The sequence below is a fragment of the Martes martes genome (assembly GCF_963455335.1).
Source record: "Martes martes genome assembly, chromosome: 3".
Taxonomy (NCBI): Eukaryota; Metazoa; Chordata; class Mammalia; order Carnivora; family Mustelidae; genus Martes; species Martes martes.
In genome coordinates, this window is record NC_137890.1 from 60,601,899 (window position 1) to 60,623,988 (window position 22,090).

The 22,090-nt window shown below is 41.9% G+C and overlaps 1 long non-coding RNA gene across 2 annotated transcripts in view; it reads left to right on the plus strand.

Moving 5' to 3' along the window:
* The window catches only part of LOC308339403, a 41,733-nt gene that overhangs the window by 16,211 nt on the left and 3,432 nt on the right, over positions 1 to 22,090 (plus strand). The window contains exon 4 of one of the 2 annotated variants that reach the window (XR_013966514.1): positions 17,154 to 18,341. The exons of the other annotated variant lie outside the window; for it this stretch is intronic. This is a non-coding gene — a long non-coding RNA (uncharacterized lncRNA). Of the gene's footprint in view, positions 1 to 17,153; positions 18,342 to 22,090 lie in introns of those variants that run through there. 2 annotated transcript variants of the gene reach the window in all.

Genomic DNA, 22,090 nt, shown 5'->3' on the forward strand with positions numbered 1-22,090 from the left:
ACTTCTCCGCAACCCCACTTAACCTCCCTGTGCTTCAGCTTCATCCCCAGGGAAATGAGACTCCGTGGAGTGCAAGCGCCCAGGATTAACGCACCTCCTTCTTGAAGAAAATAGAATTTGACATACTGACAAATAACAGCTCTGCTCAAAGCTTCCTTCAGAGACTCTCAAAAGCAGAAAACCCTGTGGTGTATCTAAAATAGATGTTGATTCATCTTTTTTTAAAAGATTTTATTTATTTGACAGAGAGAGAGAGAGAGAGACAGCAAGAGAGGGAACACAAGCAAGGGGAGTGGGAGAAGGAGAAGCAGGCTTCCTGCTGAGCAGGGAGCCCGATGAAGGGCTCAATCCCAGGACCCCGGGGATCCTGACCTCAGTTTAAGACTAAGCCAATCTGGTGTCCCAATTCATTTTTAAGACACACGTTTTGTTCACATTTTCAAGAACACCTCTGTTTCTACAGAAAAGTACTTTCTGAGTTATATGCCCTGTTAGTGCTTCATCGGTGCCTGGTGACTGGATTAGAAGGCACTTAAAAATAAACAAAAGAAAAGATATGTTAGCTTGATATCAAGATAATGTTAACATTACTAGTGTGAGATCATAGAATGTTAGCCCTAGAAAAGACCTTGAAAATCATTTTGTTCTAACTGTTCATTGTTGCAGCCAAGAAAACGAAAACCTGGTGAGATGAGTCACTGGCCATTTCTCATATTTCAAAATACGTTGCCTGTATAAAATTCTCCATCATGTTAGTTAAAGTGCTGGTCAGGTACATTGCACTTTCACTATCTCCATTTCCCAAAATTATCTATTCCCACGCCCCTTGTGTGTCCACTACCATTAGTACCTCTTCCTTTGGCTGGGGGCAAAAATTGACAAGATCTGAAGGGAGGAAGGATTTGGAGTTGCGGAGAGAGAAGTTTGTTTTTCTTTCTTCATATTCTTTTTTTATGGCTTCCACGGCACAGTGTGGACATTGAGATTCCCTCGTCAACCCAGGGATTCCGTGTGAACCCAAAGAACACTCCTTGTTTAAGGAGACCCCTGCTGCTTTTTCTTGTTATCTCTGAGGTATTTGCCATGAAGTCTGATGTCATTCTTGTTCAGAGTCAGCTCTGAGAAATTTTTGGCCTCGCAGACACTAGTGGAAAGGAAACACGTTTGGGGAACATCGGGAATGGCAGGGAGTGTGGAAAATTGGGGTGGCTGGCGTGGGGGAGGCAGGCTTGCTGGCTAGAGGAGCTAGAGGACTCTGTCCCCGGTTATTCAGCCAAGAAGGCGGACACGACCACCAACCCACGGTACAGATGAGGCAATAGCGGCCCAAGAAGCTCCCCATAGAGATTTGTTATGGATGCTAACTATAGGTTTTGCTGCATTCTGAAAAGAACAACCAGGACTGAGCTTTTGTGTTTACTAGAAAAAAGTGTTCCCTTCTCAAGTTAAGAAAAAAAAAATTGTTTAGTATATTACTGGCCAACCTAAATAAACTTACTCGCATTGTGCAGAAGCATGAGAGGTGGTAGAGGGGGCTATCCCCTCCTCCATCTGATTAGCAGCTCTGGACAGTGGCCTGTGAGTGGGAAAGGAGTAGGGGAAGGGAGGGGAGGGGAGTAAGGACACAAAGGAAGAGTCAGGGGAGCTCTGGCAGTCAAATTCACTTTAAATGTACCCAACCTCTAGTTCCTTGAGTTTCTCTCTCTCTCTCTCTGGTTGTTTTTGGTTTTGTTTTTTGGGTTTTGTTTTGTTTGAGAGAGAGAGAGTGGAGGAGAGAAGCACACACAAGTGTTGAGGGGAGAGAGGATGGGCAGAGGGGATGGGAGAGGGAGAGAGAGAATCTTTTTTTTTTTAAAGATTTTATTTATTCATTTATTTATTTATTTATTTGTCAGAAAGAGAGAGAGAGAAAGCACACAAGCAGGTAGAGAGGCAGGCAGAGGCGGAGAGAGAGGCAGGCTCCCTGCGGAGCAAGGAGCCTGATGCGCACCTAGATCCCAGGACCCTGGGATCATGACCCGAGACAAAGGCAGCGGCTTAACCCACTGAGCCACCCAGGTGCCCCAAGACAGAGAATCTTAAGCAGGCTCCACCCTCAGTGTGCAGCCCAATGTGGGTCTCAGTCTTACCTGAGATCATGACCTGAGCCAAGATCAAGAGTCAGACTACTAACCAGGGGAGCCATCAGGAGCCCCCTTGAGTCACTCTCTTTATTAAACCAACATGAGTCCCATTAGGATTCAGGAGAATTTCTGCTGCACAGACGCATCCTGGGCTGGGCCAGGCTTCTCCCTGAGCCATCTGCCGAGATACGTGAGGCTGTGCACACACCCGGGGCACCTACACTCTTCCCCATTCACACACCTAGCACCTCCCCACCCCACCCCAGCCTCCCACAAGAGGTGACCTTGTAGGCTTCAGGGAACACAGATAGTGAGATTCAGTCCTCCAGAAGAAGGAACCCCAGGGCCACCTGGGGAGTGGTTGGGATCAGCTAGAGTGGGGGGCAAATGTGTGTACCAGTGAGTGTCTAGACCCACTCGGCTACTCCAGGCACACCAGAATTCCCCCTGAACTCTCCGGGAGGCCAGCTGCAGCGGCAGAGTCAAGCTTTGTGGAACCTAAAAACTAGACAATTGGGGACTCTCACTGAGAAAAAATTACAAACTTAACAAATAACGATTTGTTTGGAAGTAAATATTTATTTAAAATGAGAAAACTATAGGGGAGCTTGGGTGGCTCAGTGGGTTAAAACCTCTGCCTTCGGCTCAGGTCTTGATCCCAGGGTCCTGGGATCAAGCTCAGCACGGGCTCTGTGCTCAGCAGGGAGACTCCTTCCTCCTCTCTCTCTGCCTGCCTCTCTGCCTACTTGTGATTTCTCTCTGTCAAATAAATAAATAAATAAATAAATAAATAAATAAATAAAATCTTTAAAAAATAAATAAAATGAGAAAACTATAATAAATGACAACTGTAAACCTCTGACAGTACCAGGAACATCCAAAACTAAGAACATATTTTTATTAGTTAACAGCCTTGATATGTTTCCCACATTTTCTTGGCAGCTCTTTGATCCCCTTTTCCTATGACAATGATATTGTAATAACATTTTCTACGCAGAGGATGGAGAGATGATTCAGTTGTTGCCTTTCCTTTCTAGCTGAAAACTTCAACTTCACAACTTAATGGCAATGTATTACATTTTTTTTTTGAATTGCCTAATATGGAAAATCCTCCATTAAGTTTCTTTCCTGCATGAGTCGCAGGATTTAAGGTCATTTCAAGTTTTTTTGTGCAGTGGCTAATCCTAAATATTCTTTAAATATAACATTCATTAACCAGTGTATCATACATCCTGTCGTGGTGGTGAATGTGTTTCCTGTTTTTTTCATCAGTGTCCATATTTTATGTCACAGAGGCAAGAAATGAAAACCTTTTCAATGTGTTTGAAAAATCATATGAATGATTTATTCCTCTTCATTAACTGCATTATCGAATAATCCAAGTATCTGCCCATTACTTCTGTTTGAAATTCCATCCTGGAGGATATTTCTACACAGGAAATGTATTTGCTCAATAACTACACGGGAAAGTCACTGTGTGTCACGTAAATATACCTCACTAAACCCAAACTAAATGAATCCCCAGTGCAACTTCCCTTTAGCTGCTTCCAAAAATGTCCTCAGCCACTCCAGCACCACTCAACACAGGAGAAGTGCGGAGGAAGAGACAGATTGAAAATAGACAGCAGTCTTAACTGATTGCATTTTAAATATCTGCCCTTTGCAAATCTTGCTAAAACATATGACCATGGGAACACATTTCCGCCTCCCAGGGCCTTGGAAGTGCCCTTTATACGCGAGGGACCTGGCCTGCAATCTCCCCCATTCATGTGAATGTGCCCCTGGCTAGCACAGAAGGAGCGTGTAGATGTGGCAGGCCCTCCAGGGCCAAGCATCCCCTCAACAATACAGACAACCCAGAGAAAGGAAGGGGTGGAGGAAACCTTCCTGAACCAGAGCTCCCACGGCTCCCCGGTCACTGGCTGTCCATGCGCCTGTTTGGGCAGAAGTTGTATTCAGACGCTAACTATGGAAGATCATTTTTTCAACAGGCAGAATTTAACGTCAGCACCAGTCTTCTTCTAAAATCCCAAACCTGGCCATGGCTCTCTGGAGGGAAGATCATCTCGCCTCTCCTGGTAGCTTCTGTGTTACAGGAAGCGGCAGGGATTTTAGTTACAGACCTTGCCCCACAGCTTCCCCACTGGGGGTGCCCCGTCTCACATGGGGGCTGAGAGGCCACACGGAGCACTTGCCCTGCCCTGCCCTGCCCTGGCCTGCGTTGGCACTCCGAGGAAGATGGTGCCTCCCTTAGAGACAACGTCGCCGAGCATGAGGGCCCTGTGGGATTGCAGAGCTGCTCGAGCAGTAGTTTCTCCTTGCTCTGAGGGGTGGCTGATTCATCCGAGTCTGCGTAATAATCATCCCCCTCAAAGCCTTGGTTACATGATTGCATCTAATCATGTAGCACAGTCAGAGGCAGGTCAAAGACTAGAAGGGGGGGGGTAAGAAAAATGAAAGCATCTGTGTTGGAGAGATAGCATTACAGATGGTTTTTAAAAATGCTTTTAATGTCATTATAATCTTGCTATCATAAATAAAAATTGAGAAAGGATAAGTAAAAGGAGCAGGAGATTTGGATACAGGGAGACAGAAAGAAGGACCACAGCTCAGTCACAAAGAGGGAGGTAGTAAATTGCCAAATTGTGAGGTGAGGAATATCTCTCCCTGGCGCCCTTTTGCCTCCTGTTGCTTGCTCCATTTCTTCCTTTCGCTTTCCCACCCTGCTTCTCTGCCCACTTCCAAGAAGAGAATTTAATTAAAATTTGTGAACAGTGTTTTACAATCACTTTTCGTCATTCTTTGTTTCTAAGAGTCCAATAACCAACTACGTCCTTTGTACCTCAGCTCAAATGTCACGTACTTAGAAAGGTTTTCCTTCACTGATCAGTTTAAGCCAGCCCTTTTCTCCCTTATCACTCTTTGCATCGCTTAGTTTTTGATCTTAGAAATATTTGAAATCATGTAACTTCTTTCTTTGCTTACTTGCTTATTGTTTATACACTTCTACCCACCTTGCATGTTCATTGCTGTGTCCTGGCTCCTCAATGGTGCCTGGCACAGAAGGGACCAGTAATATTTTTTTAAAGATTTTATTTATTTATTTTTGAGAGAAAGAGAGAGAGAGCACGAGCAGGGGAGGAAAAGGCAGAGGGAGAAGCAGACTCTCCGCTGAGCAGGGAGCCCAATGTGGGACTAGATCGCAGGACCCTGGGATCATGACCTGAGCCAAAGGCAGACGCTCAACTGACTGAGCCACCTAGGCACCCCAGTAAATATTTGTTGAATGAATATGCCACACCCCCTGGGCCCTTGTCATGAGAGTTGGGGTGTTTTTTAAAGCTGCATCAAAGGACCCTGTTTAACATGAAGTGATTAATGATAATGACGGAATTGCAAGCCCTGAGTCTTATATGAGGCTTGGGAGGTGACTGGGAGGTGACTGGAGCAGGAATGATGGTCTTCATTTTACAAATGAGGACGTAAAAGGTTGACTTGCCCATAGGCATACAACTGAGTGGAACCCAAGCTGGGTGTAGAACCCTAGGCTTCTGACCCCTATTCTTGTGTTTTATCTACCATCAGACTGTCCAACTGCCATTGGCATGTGGTAAAGGTGCTTAATAATTCTTTTTATCTGAGGATCATGGTGTTGACGTGCTACCACTTGGAATTGTACTTGGAGTTGCAGGAGGAATTGATAGTAGTGGTGGATTTGTGCTCAAAAAGAAAAAGCAGGTATCCTTTACATGTTCTCATCCAAACTCACAATGACCTTTGGTGCGGCATTATATAGTAGTTTCATCTCATTGAGACTCAATCTGGTGAATTTGCTACAGGGTGCAATAAAAATTAAAGATAGAATTCAAACTCAGATCCCCCCCCACACCCACCCACCAATGACTCTCACACTCAAACCCCTTTGAGATTAAAAGTCTACATTTACAAGCTGACCGGCTGGGTTGGGAATTAAGTACATGGTTATCAAATACAATAAAAGTATTTGATGAAAGCTAGGCTGATATATGATCACCATCAAATTAAGAATTAAGTATTTTATCACCCATAGATCTGGCTTCAGAAAAATACAGAGTGGTCCCAACCTATGGGGTGCTTGGCTTGCTTTGTGAATTACCATTATTAACCAAAAGCCAGAGATATAGCTCATATCACCTATAGGAAATCTATATGTGCTTTCCTATAGAAGGGGGCTTATATCAGAAAACCACCTTCTGGTCAATGAATTATATATTTTTTGAACAAGATCCTCTTGGGCTCCAGTGGCCTTCTCCCAAGAATCCTTGACTATGGAAGTAAAGACTACAGTGAGCTGAAAGAAGTAAATTCACCTCAAACTCATGCCTATGCTGCATGGGCCCCCCACTGGTGTCCAGTAATGTGTCTAATCTCCTGGTCAACAAACGCAGTTTGACAGTAAAGGAAGAGTAGAAATGTGGGATGAGGCTAGATTAGAATGGACCATAACATTTATCCTGGTTTTTTTTTTCAGTATTTCTTAACACAAATTATAGTTAAAATACTGAAATTCTCCATTTTGAACCTTTCAATACTATAAGAATGTTACACATATTTGGGTTTCTAGTAAATTCATTAATAAATAGCAAATGTTACCTAATATGCTTTTATCAGCAATCTAAAACGTGAACTCACATTGAAATTATTTCAAAGCAAGTTATAGAATTAGGATCAAGTACATAAACATTGATCCGTGCTCACTCATTTCTCTATTCTTGCATTTTAAAAAATGGGGCTGCAAATAAGAGTTAGGTTAGATCGCTGGACCATATCTAGTTAGGGTATAATTTGCTTATGCATCAACAGACATTTTTGGCCTAAAAGGTTTTGGAAATAGGTATCTTTAGTAGTGGAAGCTATACAGTTGTGACTGAGTTTACTAGGACTCGCCAACATGGGCTCTCCTCTCCTTTCTCAGTATACAATCAGATTAATACTTATTCCATTTGGGGGTGGGTATGTAACCAAGTTCTAGTCAATGGAAAATGAGTAGAAGTGAGGAGTATCACTATTAGTCCTGCTCATACAAACCTCCTATGTCTGGCCCTTGTTTTTCTATCCTCTGGTTGAACGGTGAAGTCTCAGAAGACCTAGAGCACAGGAGAGCCACTGGATGGAAGGGAAATGGGTCCTTAGGAGACCACATGGAGCAGAACCCTAACTCCCCTTCTGACCTGCATTAACTGTGTTGTAAGCAAGAAGTAAAATTCTTTGTATTCAGCCACTACAAATTTGGGATGTGCTGTTAACTCAGTGAGCCCACCCTGGCTAATACATTGAACAAAATGTGCTACAGACATGCAGAAGGAAACTTCTGCAACCGAAAATGGGATCCAGGACAGACTTTGAAACAGACGTGGTTGCGTGATCAGGTTTGAGGGGAAGTAAGGCCTGAACGTAGAGCACATTAGATGGAGTCAGTTGCTCTGGGACAAACATGCAGGACCCAAGCTGGACCCAGACTGTAGGCCTAGAACCTGGATTCAGACCAAGGGAAGCAGTTGGCATTAAAAAGCATACTAGGATTCATCCTCCCGGAAACTGGGGCTTTGTAGTCAGAATCCGAGCCTGGAGTCTGGGGCAGGAACCTGGGTCACTGGGGGAGTAGGACATGAGGGAGGAAACTCAGCCAAAGTCAATCTTGAGAGAAATCTAATCCTTTTCTGAAACATGCTAATATAATAAGGGTTCCAGACACAGGGGCATTGTATCATGCTTTCGAGCCTTGAATCACAGAGCAGTTCTTAAATAGGAATTTTTTTTTCTTTGCAAGTTTTTATATTTTAATAAAAGAATCACAAAGATTTTAAAGTAGGAACTGGAGATGGAAAAAGATCAGGTGTTAGTTTCTTGTTTTGTTAGGTCTTGGGTTCAATAGCAATTGTTTACTCTCAGGGCAGGAAAAGATCTTTAGACAGATACCCAAGGAAAATGGACGGAGAGACAGATTTGGTCTCTTTTGAAAAGTGCTGAGGAGGGACGCCTGGGTGGCTCGGTTGGTTAAGCAGCTGCCTTCGGCTCAGGTCATGATCCCAGCGTCCTGGGATCGAGTCCCACATCGGGCTCCTTGCTCAGCAGGGAGCCTGCTTCTCCCTCTGTCTGCTTGTGCTCACTCTCGCTCCTCTCTCTCTCTGACAAATAAATAAATAAATCTTTAAAAAAAAAAAAAAAAAAAAAAAAAAAAGTGCTGAGGACACTGAACAGCTCCTTCATGACACATATCTTGTCTCTGTCTTTTTTTTTTTTTTAATTAGTTGTTCATTCACATGACAAGTATTGAGCCCTGATTCGGTGTCCCCAAATCTGCCAGAATTTGAGGGGTTGCAAAAGAATTGTAAGGATGAATCCCTGCCCCCCCGTAGTTAGGAAGATTCTTCAGTTCACTCAGTGAATGTAGGAAGCACCTCATTGGGGACACACTGGATGACTAAGAAGTTCGCAGTCTATCAGGTGGGTAGATGAAGAATTAGGCAATTGTACAAAACAAAAAAATTCACAAGCGTCACCGCAAACTCAACTGTGCAAAAAAGAAAACTTTTTATATTTGTAATTACTCACTTTGATTCATACTTTAAGTCCCCTTTCATCAAGTGGGACATAACTGAAACCTCAGCAAATCATGATTCCATATAAATTCAGGGCAGCATGGGGTGCTAGGTGCTAGGGCTCCCACAGAGCATTTGGTTCATCACCACACATGGGGCTGGCTTCCACTGAGATGGTCACCATTCATCAATCACACATACAAGGTATCGTAGAGCCTTGGGTCTCCTTATGCTATGTCTGGGCCTTTCTTCAGCTCCCGAGAACTATTTGGCTACTCCCAAATTATACCAAGGCATGAAAATCTCTTGGTGGCTGTCTGGGTCCCATCTCTGCTTCTAGGCCATGGCAGAACTTAAAAGTAGGACAATTCTACTGCTCACCGTCTCATTGGAGTGCTGGAAACTCCATGGGACTGTCAAAGTGCTGGTGCCATGTGGCCTTGGCTTCTCTGGAGTCTTCCTGCATACTGGGATCCTGGGTCCCCACTTGCTTTTGGGTCTCACTCCACTCACTGAAAAGACGTGCCTCTCTAAGCACTCCTCGCTTCTCCTCCAACTCTTCTTCTTCACCCAAGCTGGGAAAGCATTATCTTTCTTCTGGAAGTTGGAACCTTTGCTCTTTGCTTTAACCTTCCCACTTTTTTTCTGGGCTTTGGTTTTGGAAACTCAAAAGCCAGAAGAGGCCCTTCTTTCTCTGCTTTCAGTTAACACTTCCTTTCCCTAAGTCAGTAAACCACAAACAGCAGGGAGCTTTGCCTGATTGGGGGTAGGGCAGCTAAGAGGTCAAGATGTAACAATATAATTCTGCTATAAACTAGTACCCACATACACATACTGCAGCCTCCAAATTGCACAGAGATAACTACCATGTGGATTCACTGAACTCCCTTCATCACTAATGCGCTGATAAAATCTGCACCACAAATGACACCTTTGCCTTGTCCCAGCCTGCATTCTTCTATTTGGTTTTACTGTTTTGCATTATTTGCCATTGCTGTTCTCTGTTCTGCTTTGGTCCGTGTCCCAGCTTAACCTGGCAGTGATTTTGTTAACTACAGAGAATTCTGCCTCCCTGCAGTAGTACAAAGTTCTAACATTACAGTGTAGGCTCAAAACGTTAGATTCTTTAACAATCACATTTCTATAGCACTTAGCTCATTCTATTCCTAGTTTATCCTGCACAGCTATGGGCACATGCAGAAACTAGAGGAGGCTAGAGTCTCCTCTAAAACGGATTCTATGAAATGATTGCTATAGAATGCCTTCTCTCTGTACTGTTCTGGGGGGAGGGGGTGGCATCCTCAGCCTCTCAGACTTGGGGACAGCAGTTGAAAATTTTTCTGTTTAAAAATTACTTAGAAAGGCTGTCTCCTCTTTCCTCTACTCATTTGGAGTCATTTACTCTGATTACTGCAGCATTGCACTGTGTTCCTTCCCAAAGGCGGCAACAATGGGGCCTGGTGGAGGGGCGGGGTGGTGATGGCTGAGGATCTTTCTCCTGCATTGCTAAAGTGTTGTTATTTAACTATTTGAAGTCTATACCTATGTGCATAAAACACCATCAAAATGTATGTAGCACTCTGGTGGCAGTGGGTGGGGGGAGGTTTGGAGAAAGGAATGATTCATTCTGTCTGGGGAAGAGCGGATTGGCGGGGAGCACTGGGGGCTTTATGCCAGAGGTGACATTGAACCTAGGTTTGAAGGCTGGACAGAGTGGCACCATTCAGAGAAGGTATTTGCAAATCATGGAGAACACAGGAAAGGAGGTGACACATGGAAAGGAGTGTGAGCGAAGGCATAGGAGCTGGAGAGGCTGTGGTATGGAAAGAACGGAGGCAGTTTCTGGTAACAAGCATGGAGCACTTGGGTCAGAAGACAAGTATCTTGGGCTCAGCCCTGTTCAACTGTATGTAGAAAAGAAACGGAAAAATCTTCAAAAAGTAAATACCAAAGTATAGAAAAAGAACAACAAACTTAGAAACAAAGGAAGCACTCCTTTCCCTTCTTTTTCAAGAAATGCCTTTTGCTTATCAGAGTTTTAAATGGGAACCACAGGCTCTGAGGAATAAAGAGCACTTTGTTACATACTCTGTTAAGTGACTAATTGCTACCTACACCCCCTGGGGGGATGAGCACACACAGAGAGCTGCCACTGACCCTCCTTAGCTGCCCTTTAATGAAGAACGTCAGCATCTGAAAATACAACCGCGATCGACCAGGATGTTAAAACCATATTAACAAGAGGCTTTCCGGACCCTGCCCAGCGCCTGCCCCCTTTAAGCCAAATCGCTTCAATAACGAAGACCAAAAGAACAGTGCTGAGTGAAACTCTGAGACAGCTCGAGTATTTGATTTGGGCAAATGCTCCATGAGTGCTTTATACATCAGACCCCCAAATTATGGAGAGAAAACTGTGGTCCTAAGAGAGGTGCGAACTGTCAATGGCCCCTTGGAGGCCAGGTCCTCCTCATGTCCTCAGGTCCTCCTCATGTCAGTGGGTTCCTTTGGTAGCAAATGGTCCCAAGCTCCTCCCTCATCCTTTAAATTTTCCCACAGGTGCGGTATCCAGAGATAAAGAAGGCGGGCTCACCCAGAGAGTCACCACAAGCAAGCCCTCGATGGGGTTGGGCTCTCTGTTTGGAATGATCCTTTGAGGCTTTTCAACTTCATGAAAAGAAGGATTGTGACCCTGAGAAATACATAGCCTGCAAGAAGTTACCTTTAATCTTGGGAGGTCACTTTCAGACTCTCCTCAATTTTAAAAACTCACGTATTTAATAAGGAGACCAGCATGCTCCCTTTGGATCCCAGCAGAGAGGCATGTGGGGAAATAGTTGAAGAGACAGGGCCCACTCTCAGTAGCTGGAGCCCCTTGTAAACACAACCGGGCCTCCGTCCACCTTCTCGCTATGAAGCACCCCCATGTGTTTGCCCCAGATGTCCTCAGCTGCTCCCGGCCATCCCTCTGCAGCAGCGTGGAGCTGCTGTGTGCCCTTTGCCCTGTGTTACAACCCTGCATTTTTCATCTTAGAGTGTCCTATCTCTCTGTTTTATGTGCAAGAACCTGTCTACCTTAGTAACTTCTGCATCCCTTGAACACACACGATCAGTGACTCAACACTGACCTCCACTGGCTGGCATAGAAATCCTTAATCCCTTTCTCTCCAAACTTTGCACATTTGCTTTCACTGGAGGAGCGGGGAGCCCTTCAGAGCTGCATGCGTGGGGGTGCTAGCAGTTCATTGTTGATTGAAAACTAAAGGGATTATAAATCTATCCCCGCCAGGGATGTTTGCGGATTCTGAAAAACTCTGGTCCGATGACATTGAGCTAGGGGACCACAAACCTTGGAGGGTTCCTTGCTCCCCACCCTGCAAAAACCAACACAGGATGTGCCACCATTTTGCCTACTTCAGTTTTGGAGGCTCAAGGCTGAATTCTCAGTGATGGGAGAAATCTAGGCCAATCTGTTTCCAGATTGGGATCAGTGACTACACAATTGCCAATTGATGTATTTTTTTTTCTTTTAAATACCTTAAACTCCAACTGGCAAATGTAACTCCATTTTCAATTGGTGTCATAACCTCACCGGCAAATACAAGCTGTGCGAGATACAGTGTTGAAGATGCCTTTGTTGTCTGCCAGGAGGTGGGCAAGGAAGGACCTCTTGGATCAGTGTAACCAAGGATGGGTTGTGATTCTCCTCATGGGAGTTAGCCAGGGTTTGGAATGAACCAGCGCTTTCTGGAGACATGCAAGGTCCAGGTCAACAAGAGGACCTCTGTCCACTGAAAAAAGTGCAAGCTCGTTGTCTTTCCTGGAAATATGTCAGGAAATATTTACTGTGTGTCCTCCAAATCCAGAACGGCCCTTCAGAAACTTGGGTGCTTGCTGATTACAGTGGAAGCCTAGCCTCATCCTCCCCACTCAGGAGCTTACAGTAAGATTAAGGGAGCAATTGCTGGAGGAAATTCTGACTTGTGAATAACCGCCATTGGTTCCCACCAAACAGAAAGGTCTAAGAAAACAATGAAACAGGTGCTCCCGACTGTTGACAAAACCAGAGCCAATAAATGTAACTCTCCAAGTGTAAACCTGTCGTTATTCGGGTTAGGACCTGCATTTGGAACAGGATGTTGCATTGGGGTGCCTGGGTGGCTCAGTGGGTTAAGCCTCTGCCTTCAGCTCAGGTCACGATCTCAGGGTCCTGGGATAGAGCCCCGCATCAGCCTCCCCACTCAGTGGGGAGCCTGCTTCCCCCTCTCTCTCTGCCTGCCTCTGCCTACTTGCGATTTCTCTCTCTGTCAAATAATTTTTTAAAAAATTAAAAAAAAAAAAAAACCCTGCCATGTTGCAGTGAATTTTAACCAGAAATTTTAAAATATCCATTTGCCGTAGATACAAAACATTTAGTGAAATAGCTTCAGTAAATATTCTTATTGCTTCAATGCCTTTTACTAGATTCAAATATTTTATGTAAAGGTTGAATAGGAAATGCATACTAGTGGTACTAATTTAAAGGCCAGAAAAAGATATGCAATAAAAAGTAACTCTCCTTCTTACATCTGTTCCAGAGTGAAGCCATTCCTCTCTCCATAGGCAATCTCTATTCCTAATTACTTATGGATCCTTCTAGACATTCAATATGTCTGTATATATGTATACAATACATATACATAACTTTTGCACAGTTGGTACTAGACTTGGTATTTATACTTGTTTATGCCTTGCCTTCCCAACCACCCCCTATAACAATATAGGCGGAATGGCCTCCCATATGATTACATGACAACAGTTCCTTATTAGTTTTGATTGCTTATTTCATTTATAGTATTCCATGACTTATGTAACCTGTGCTCTATTGATAAACTTTCAGGCAGTTTCCAATTTTTTCCACTTAGAAGCAATATCTCAATAAATCATTGGTACATAAATAATTTTTCACATTTGCCAATTTATCTGTTGGAAAAAATCCTGGAATTGGAGTTGATAGGTCAAAGGTATGCATACTGGTCATTTTGATACATATTGCCAAATCTCCCTTCACCTAAATTGTGCCGGTTTATCCTCTTACCATCTATGTATAAGCCAGCTGACACTTCTCTTCCTCATGGACCTAGCATATTATAAAATTTATTGATCTTTGCCAATCTGAGATGAAATGTAATATTATTTTCTTCCTTTTTTAATTTTTTGAAGATTTTATTTATTTATTTATTTAAATGATTGAGAGAGAAAGAGCAGAAACCAATCAGAAAGGCAGAGGGAGAAGCAGACTCCCCACTGAGCAGGGATCCCATGTAGGACTTAATCCCAGGACCCTGGGATCATGACCCTAGCTGAAGGCAGACGCTTAACCGACTGAGCCACCCAGGTGTCCCTATTTTTTTTTTAAGTAAATTCAAGGTCCAACTTGGGGGTCCAACTTACGACCCCAAGATCAGATCCAGAGTCACATGTTCTACCAACTGGGTCCCCAAGGTGCCCTTGAAATACTATTTTCTCATAGTGTTTTATCTTGAAATTCTCTAATTTTTGGTGAATTAATAATGTTTTGCCCTTTTTTTTCTAGGTTATTAGACTTTTTCTTACAGATTTTTGAGAACTCTATGTTAAGATATTCTATGTTAAGGAAATTAACTCACTCAAGTGCTGTCAAATATGATTGCCAACAGTTACATGGGCTCTTGAGCACCTGACATGTGGCCCAGCCACACTGTGATGTACAATAAGTTATGAAATACGCACCTGGTATATCAGTACAAAAAGAAAAAGATTAGAAATATTTCATTTATAATATTTTATTATGGATTACCTATTGAAATGAAAACACTTTGGATGGGTCAAGTTAAATATAATAAACTATTAAAATTAATTTCATCCCTTTCTTTTTACTTTTTTAGCATAGCTACTAGAAAATTTAGAATTGCAAAAGTATTTTGCATTATATCTCGACTGGACCACGCTAGCTATGAGTTGCAAAGTTTTGCCGAGTTATATTTCTATGTTGTCAGATTTATCAGTCTTTTTTTTATATGGCTTCTGAGTTTTGTGATATACTTTGAAAGATGTTCTCCACTATAGTCCTTTTGTAACTTTCCCATGGAGTGTCCTGGTATTTTTATATTTTTATTATTTATGTAGAAATCTTTGATTCATCAGAAAATTATTTTGATGCAAGGTGTGAGGTTAGAATCCAATATTACTTTTGTTCAGAATGCAACACAACAGAATAACTTGAGTCAGAATAAGCGAAATACCCCACTTATCGTATCATATATTTGTTAATATCTGATAGGGCTACTACTACATTTTTTTTCTGAATTTTCCTGGTTAGTGTTGCTTATTTACTTTTCTATATGAACTTTAGAACCATATATAGATTTCAAATTCCATTGTTATAGTAACTGTATTAAATGTTTACATTAATTTGGAGAGAAATGAAAGCTGCATGATATTGAGTTTCCCTTGCCAAGAATATCGTATATTTTTACATTTATGCTTGTGCTTTTATGTGTTCATGAGTGGCATTGTAAAAATTTCTTCATATAGATCTTTCACTTCTGATACATTTATTTCTAAATATTTTATAGTCATACTATTATTAAAAATGAAGGTTTTTCTTCAAGTAATACTTCTTTTAATATATGAAAGATGATGATTTTATATATTAATTTTGTAATTAAGGGCCTAACTACATTCCACTATTTTTTGTTAATATTTTTTCAGTAGGTTTACTTTCAATTGTAATTCAATATTAAATCTTATAATCTACAAATGAGTATGATTTATCTTTTTCCTTTCTAAATTATATACATTTAGTTTTCTCTTATGTAATTGAATTGGCCAGGATCTCCAGGTCAGTGTTTACTAACAGTAGTGATAGTAGACATCCTTGTCCTGTCCCTGATTTTAAAATGAATAGTTCTGAGATTCCCTCTTAACATGATGCTAGGTTCTGGATTGAGATAAATGTATTTAATTATGTTAAGGAAGTACCAACTGCCATTTTATTGATAGGGTGTTTTTTTTGTTGTTTTTTTTTTAAAGAAGACTAAATGTTGGATTTTATCAAATGCTTCTCAGCATCTAGGAAAATGACTTTTAATCTATTAGTATGGTGGAAATAACTTAATAGCTTTCCTAGTATTAAACCATCCTTGCATCCCTGGAATAAGTCACACTTGGTCATGGTGTGTTAGTTTTCCAATGCGCTACGAGGTGTTGTTTAATAATGTTTTGTGGGGTGCCTGGGTGGCTCAGTGGGTTAAAGCCTCTGCCTTTGGCTCCGGTCATGACCCCAGGGTCCTGGGATCGAGGTCCGCATCGGGCTCTCTGCTCAGCAGGGAGCCTGCTTTCTCCTTTCTCTCTCTGCCTGCTTCTCTGCCTACTTGTGATCTCTGTCTGTCAAATAAATAAAATCTTAAAAAAAAATAATGTTTTGTATTGATTATTTTTGTGTAATATTCCTTTGAATGATGTCTATTATTTTGGTTTTCTTCTTTAGGGACATCATTTATATATATGTTTATTTTGTATGTACTCCATAACTATGATATTATCCCTTTAACTTATTGTGTGTTGATTCTTCATACTCTTTTTTTTGATCCTCTTCCACATCTCCAGCTGTCTTTCATCAGTACCCACCCTTTGTGCAGCTTTCAAGCTGCACTTGACCGGCATTCTGTGATTTTTTTTTCATATCTTCCTTTAATTCTGCCAATACATGTATAGTCTACTTCTGTTGCTTTATCATTGTTTCCTGTGAAATTGCATATAGGTGATTACTCACTTGGTTTTAAAAATTCATGAATACAGGGGTGCCTGGGTGGCTCAGTAGGTTAAGCCTCTGCCTTTGGCTCAGGTCATGATCCCAGTGTCCTGGGATAGAGCCCCCATATCGGGCTCCCTGCTCGGTGGGAAGCCTGCTTCTACCTCTCCGACTCCCCCTGCTTGTATTCCCTCTCTCGCTGTATCTCTCTCTGTCAAATAAATTAATAAAAACTTAAAAAAAAATCCAGGAATATATTTGGCCACCAGTTTCATCTCTCATTAGACAATTTTCTGGCAAATATTTCTTGATCATCATTTAGTTTTCATTTTTTTCCTGCTTTTTTTCTTCCCTTATTATCTTTTAATAGATACTGAGATGATTCCTTTTTGATGAATCACATTAGAATAAGGCAAGTTTTTTGGAATCAGCTATTTTCAAAAGGCTTCTGTGAGAGAGAGAGGTATGGACCATGTTCCAGCTAGGAGGAGTTTTTCTTATGAGAATGTGGGTTATTTTAGCTTTTAGCTTGGTCCAGCCAATTGATAGCAGCAGATTTGACCCATTCATAAAGCAAAGTCACTTCCCTCCTCACTGGACACCAATAGACAACTTTCAGCAAGCATGGCTTTTCTGTACAACTTTTCATTCAGCTTTGTGTCTTCTCCTTTTTTCTAGAAACCTCACCAGCTTGAGATCCAGACCAGAAGAGCTCTTCCTCAAACCTCTAAAACAAGGGTCAGCCACAACAGCCCATATGCCAGCTGCCTGTTTTTATAAAGTTTTGTTGAAACACAGCCACTCCCACGTGTTCACAAGCCGTCTATGGCTGCTCGAGCTCTCCTGCGACAGAGCTGAGTAGTTGAGACAGAGACCCTATGTCTACAAAACCTAAAATATTTACTATTTGGCTGTTTAAGAAAAATTGTGCTGGCCCCTGCTGTAAGAAGCTGGGTTTACATTTCAATGTGTTTCACCTAGGGCTCTGAGGGCTCTTTCTGTGCTCCATTTCCTGGGACAGCCTCATTTTGGAGCTTCTATGTTTCAGCTTGACCTTCACTGATTTTGCAAGTCTTTTATTTTTTGTTTGGTGAGTCTCTGTTGTTTCCTAGATTTATAAAGGATGGATGGGCTTTGCATTACTGTTTTTCTTGTTTTCCTTTCCGCTTTTGGGTGGTTTTTCTGAGACGTGAATGAGAAAACCCTCACTCACGTCACCTTATCTCTTAAAATGAGAAGTCCTCCGATGATATTCCAAGAAACTGTTCTTGTTTGCTTCTTTGGTTGGTTGGTTTTTGGTCATCGGAGAGAGATCCCAGCATCCTAAATGTCTTTGTCCTAGATAGATGTAGATTTTTTTTTCTCCTTCATTTAGTACTTTTAATGAAATAATCATTTTATGTTTAAATATATACATTTACATGAGGTTGTGTGTGTGTTGGAGGGTGGGCACCAAGGTGAGAATATTTCTGGAGGAAATGTAACCTGAATGTAATTGTTATGAGAACAGATTTCCACCTCTGTCTTGTACACAGCTGTATCTCCAATACCCAGAGCAGTGTCTGGCCCATAGTAGGCACTCAGTATCCATGTGCAGAGTGAAAGGGTGGAAAGGCAACCCTCCGGCTACAAGGTCTTGCTGTTGGGTATGCAGCAATGCCAAAGATGAGATAAGAACTTCAGGAAGAGGAGTAAGTTTGGGATGGGTAGGAGTGATGAGGAGGACTGATTTACAAATCCAGTTTAGGAGTGAAAAGTTAAGCTCTAGCAACTGGGACTAGCATAAGGTTTTCAAATGAGAAATTGCTGATATTCTTTGCAAACTGAGCAAATCATGAAATTAAAATTCTTTCTTCATTTCAGAGCAAAAAAAAAAAAAAAGAAAGAAAGAAAAGAAAGAAAAATATCAAAAGGACTAACAAGGGAAATAAAAAAACCACAAAGAGAAACTACTGTGGTATCTGGACGTGCTTTTTAAATTAGAAGGCACTTAGGCAAAATGTCCTTTCTGTGAGGACATTTTATTTATTTATTTGACAGAGACACAGTGAGAGATAAGCAGGAGCAAAGGGAGAGGGAGAAGCAGGCTTCCCACGGAGCAGGAACCCGGATGTGGGGATCGATCCCAGGACCCCAGGGTCATGACCTGAGCTGAAGGCAGACGCTTAACCACTGAGCCACCCAGGCAACCCCTGTGAGGACATTAAAAAATAAGAATAATAATAAGATCAATTTCCAGTTCTCCAGGCAATTCCACATGTCAAGAAGGTTACCTACCTACTTGATTGACCCAAGCCTGAAAGTGATAGTAACAACTTGACAGACGGATAAAGGTTGACTTTTCCTTGCCAGCCACTGGCCCCAGAGGAGATATTAATCACTGCCGTTTTTATCTTGTATCTGATATTTCAAAAGTAAGACCTAAGAAATTCACTTGCATTTGTTTAGGTTGAAAAAAAAAGAGAGAGGTTTCACTCAATCTGTTTCAGAAAATATAGGCACCTTGAGACTGAACATTTCTTTCAGTCTTGGCCCAAAGCAATCACATTAGGGACATTGTATGCATTTGGGGTGATAAAAATTGAGCTGTGGTCTATCCTGTTGCATAATTTTCATTCTAAAATTACTTGCACTGGACATAATGACCCCATCAGTCAACCTATCATCTGGTTAGTTAAATGAAGTAAAATAATCTCAGCTGGTCTCAGAGGAGTGGGGCTGAGATTTCCTGTGGGTTTGTTCTAGATCTCTGTCGGCCAGCCAGCATTGGCTCTTACCTTCAGTCTCCATGGCAAAGACTACGCAGGCCGAGGGAGAAGCCGCTTTAGATGAGGTCTGTAACCCAAGATGGAAACACTTAACGAGGCCAAGTTTTGTTTTTTTTTTTTTTTTTCCTTTCTAGTGGATCTAATGCACAGTGATTGTTCCTAATTAGGCGGTCTTACTTGAAAAGTCCTCCCCAAATGCCAGGAGAGAGCTCTCTTTAAGTGTCTTTGAAACAAAGATACATTGGGGTAGAAAGTCCGTTTTCACTTAAGAAGTCACAGCTGCATAAACAATGTTTGTGCACCACAAGAGGAAAATTTATAGTATTTGTCAGGGAAAAATAAACACATTGGGGACTGTTGGTGACAGTGTCACACTTGGTGATCCTTTGAGCCAGCCAACACAAGAAACAGATCAACAGTGGAGACAGCTTTCTCATGTTTTGGAGCAGAATTTTTTTTTTTTTTTTAACCTTACCCATTCTCTGTTTCACATTTCAAGAAGACCTATACTTCTATGAATGTTGGGAAAAGAGAGTAGGGTAGGGTTATGGATCCTTCACTATCCTCATTCTCTATGCTTTCTGGAATAGAAGTTCTCCTTTAAAAAAAAAAAAAAAAGAAAAAGATAAATTCTCTTAAGCATTTCAGTGGTTGTAGGCATTCACTCCTGGTCTTGGGATTTGACTCAGACTTAGAGCAGTGTTTTCCAGACTAAATTTCATGGAGAGTTAAAATTGGTTTTAAAACCCATACAGAGTTTCCATCTTTTAATTTTCTAAAGAAAGGTCATTTAAACAAAACAGAGTATTTTTATTATCTACTATAACCCTCACTTTTTAGAAGAAATGAACGTTTTAATTCCACAAGAGAAGGGTAAGAAAAGCAACCATAAAAATCTCAAAATAAAAGATGAGCTTTTTGCTGAATACGTTCAACTCTAGGAGACAACTCAATCTATTTTCCTGATCCTTCTCATTTCACTGCTGGAAGTTGAAGATCATGTCAACAACTGGCCCCGGGCCATGACTGGCATTTGGAATTCACTACATGAGGGAAAGTCCACAGAGAAATTCTAGTGCCAAGTGCTGTAGAATGGGGAGGTGTTTGGTCCTTTCATGGTCATCCATCATTACCCCATATCTCGGCAAACTCTAAGTGTTTAAAGGGGTCTTAGGGGATTCAAGTGTTGTGAATTTTTAGTTTATTTAAAGGTACAGCAAAATTTATATTAAACACCCCAAAAGTTTTAAATCTTTAAAGCCGGGTGGAATTTCAAAGAGCTTAAATAAAGATGTTTTCTTTTTAGTGACTGGACTCTAGACAATGAATTTCAAAAGTAGTATTATTGTAAAAAGTGTTCTGAACATTTTTAGGACAACTTGTGGTCTCAGTGAGAGCACGTAGACTTCCGGTTTTTTCATCCAGGAAGGGGGGTGTGTGTGTGTGCTCATATACATGTGCATGCAGGAGTGTGCGTGTGTGCGCATCCCCGTGTAAATGTGGTGGGCCCATGTGTGTGTACATGTGTGCATGTGTGTGGCAGCTAGAAGCACATGCCAGGGAGGACACCGCTTCTGTTTCTCAGGGCCCCAGGAACTTGTTGCCATGACCCTCGTAGACTAACTACATGCTCTTGGTCCTTTATCTGGGGGCATCTAAACAGAAAAAAGGCAGGTTGGAGGAGTACAGGCAGAAACTGAATGTTAAAGACCCAGAGAAAGCAGTTAGAAGGGGAAGCAGCCAGAGACGTGCATGAAGGAAGAAGACCAAGGGCAAGGAGCGCCTACATCAAACTTCTTACATTGAGTCCTCAGGCCTCCATGGATGCATGGCCATCCTGAGTGAAGCCTCATGAGTTCTGTCTCTTACATGGTACTCCTATCTGTTTAACACAAAGGCTTATAATTGGTTGGAATATTCTGTCCCAGAAAGGATTGTAATGATTGGCATTTCTGAGAGGGAAATCTACTCAGCTACAAAAATTTCCCAGCAAAGACTTTCATGGTTAGGCCCAGGGAGAAAATGGACCCTTCCAAGAGGTTTAGCATTTAATGCTCCCTTCTACCTCTCACCAGCTTTCCCACCATCCGCCACTGGAGCCTGGGATGCTGAGCTGAGTAAAGAAAGGCTAGCTACCTGGACAGCCTGATGGGTTTGAGTTTTAGGGTCTATGAGAAGGAAGACTGGATCAGGACTCAGAAGAATGGGATGGGTCTCCATAATCTTGAAAAATTCACCTACATTCTCCAGCCTTCTATTTAAAAATCTATAAGACAAAGAAGGCTGTTGTTTGTCAGTGGTTTGGGTTTTGTTTTTATTAATTTAATTTATAGTATTTGTTTGGTACTTTTTCAATAGCAGAATCCTGTTTTCACTAGAAGTGCTCTTTGAAAATGGATATAAGTAAATAACCATGAAACCAACCTGATAATGTAGAGAAAGGCAGGGGGGTGGGCTCTGGAAGCCACACCAGAGGCACCCCATGCACTTAGCCCATCTTCTCCATTCTGAGAAGCTCTTGTTGAAATTGTGGGGTAGATGGGATCTGACAACCTTCCAGGCCCCACAGTAGCTGATGCTGTGCTCCAGTTCTAGAAAATCTATTTGGGGTGTGTGTGGGGGTGTGTGGTTAACATTTCAAAGATGAGTTTTAGTCTGTACATAGAGATACGGGGTAGACGGCAAGAAAGGTCATGGCAAGATAAACATCTTACTCCTAATTAAGCACATACACACACACACACACAAAAACAGTTATGAAGGTCCTGAGATCTAGCACAGACACAATACCGTTAAGTCATGCCAACAGAAAGGCATAAACTGCAGTCTACTGAATAAAAACAAATG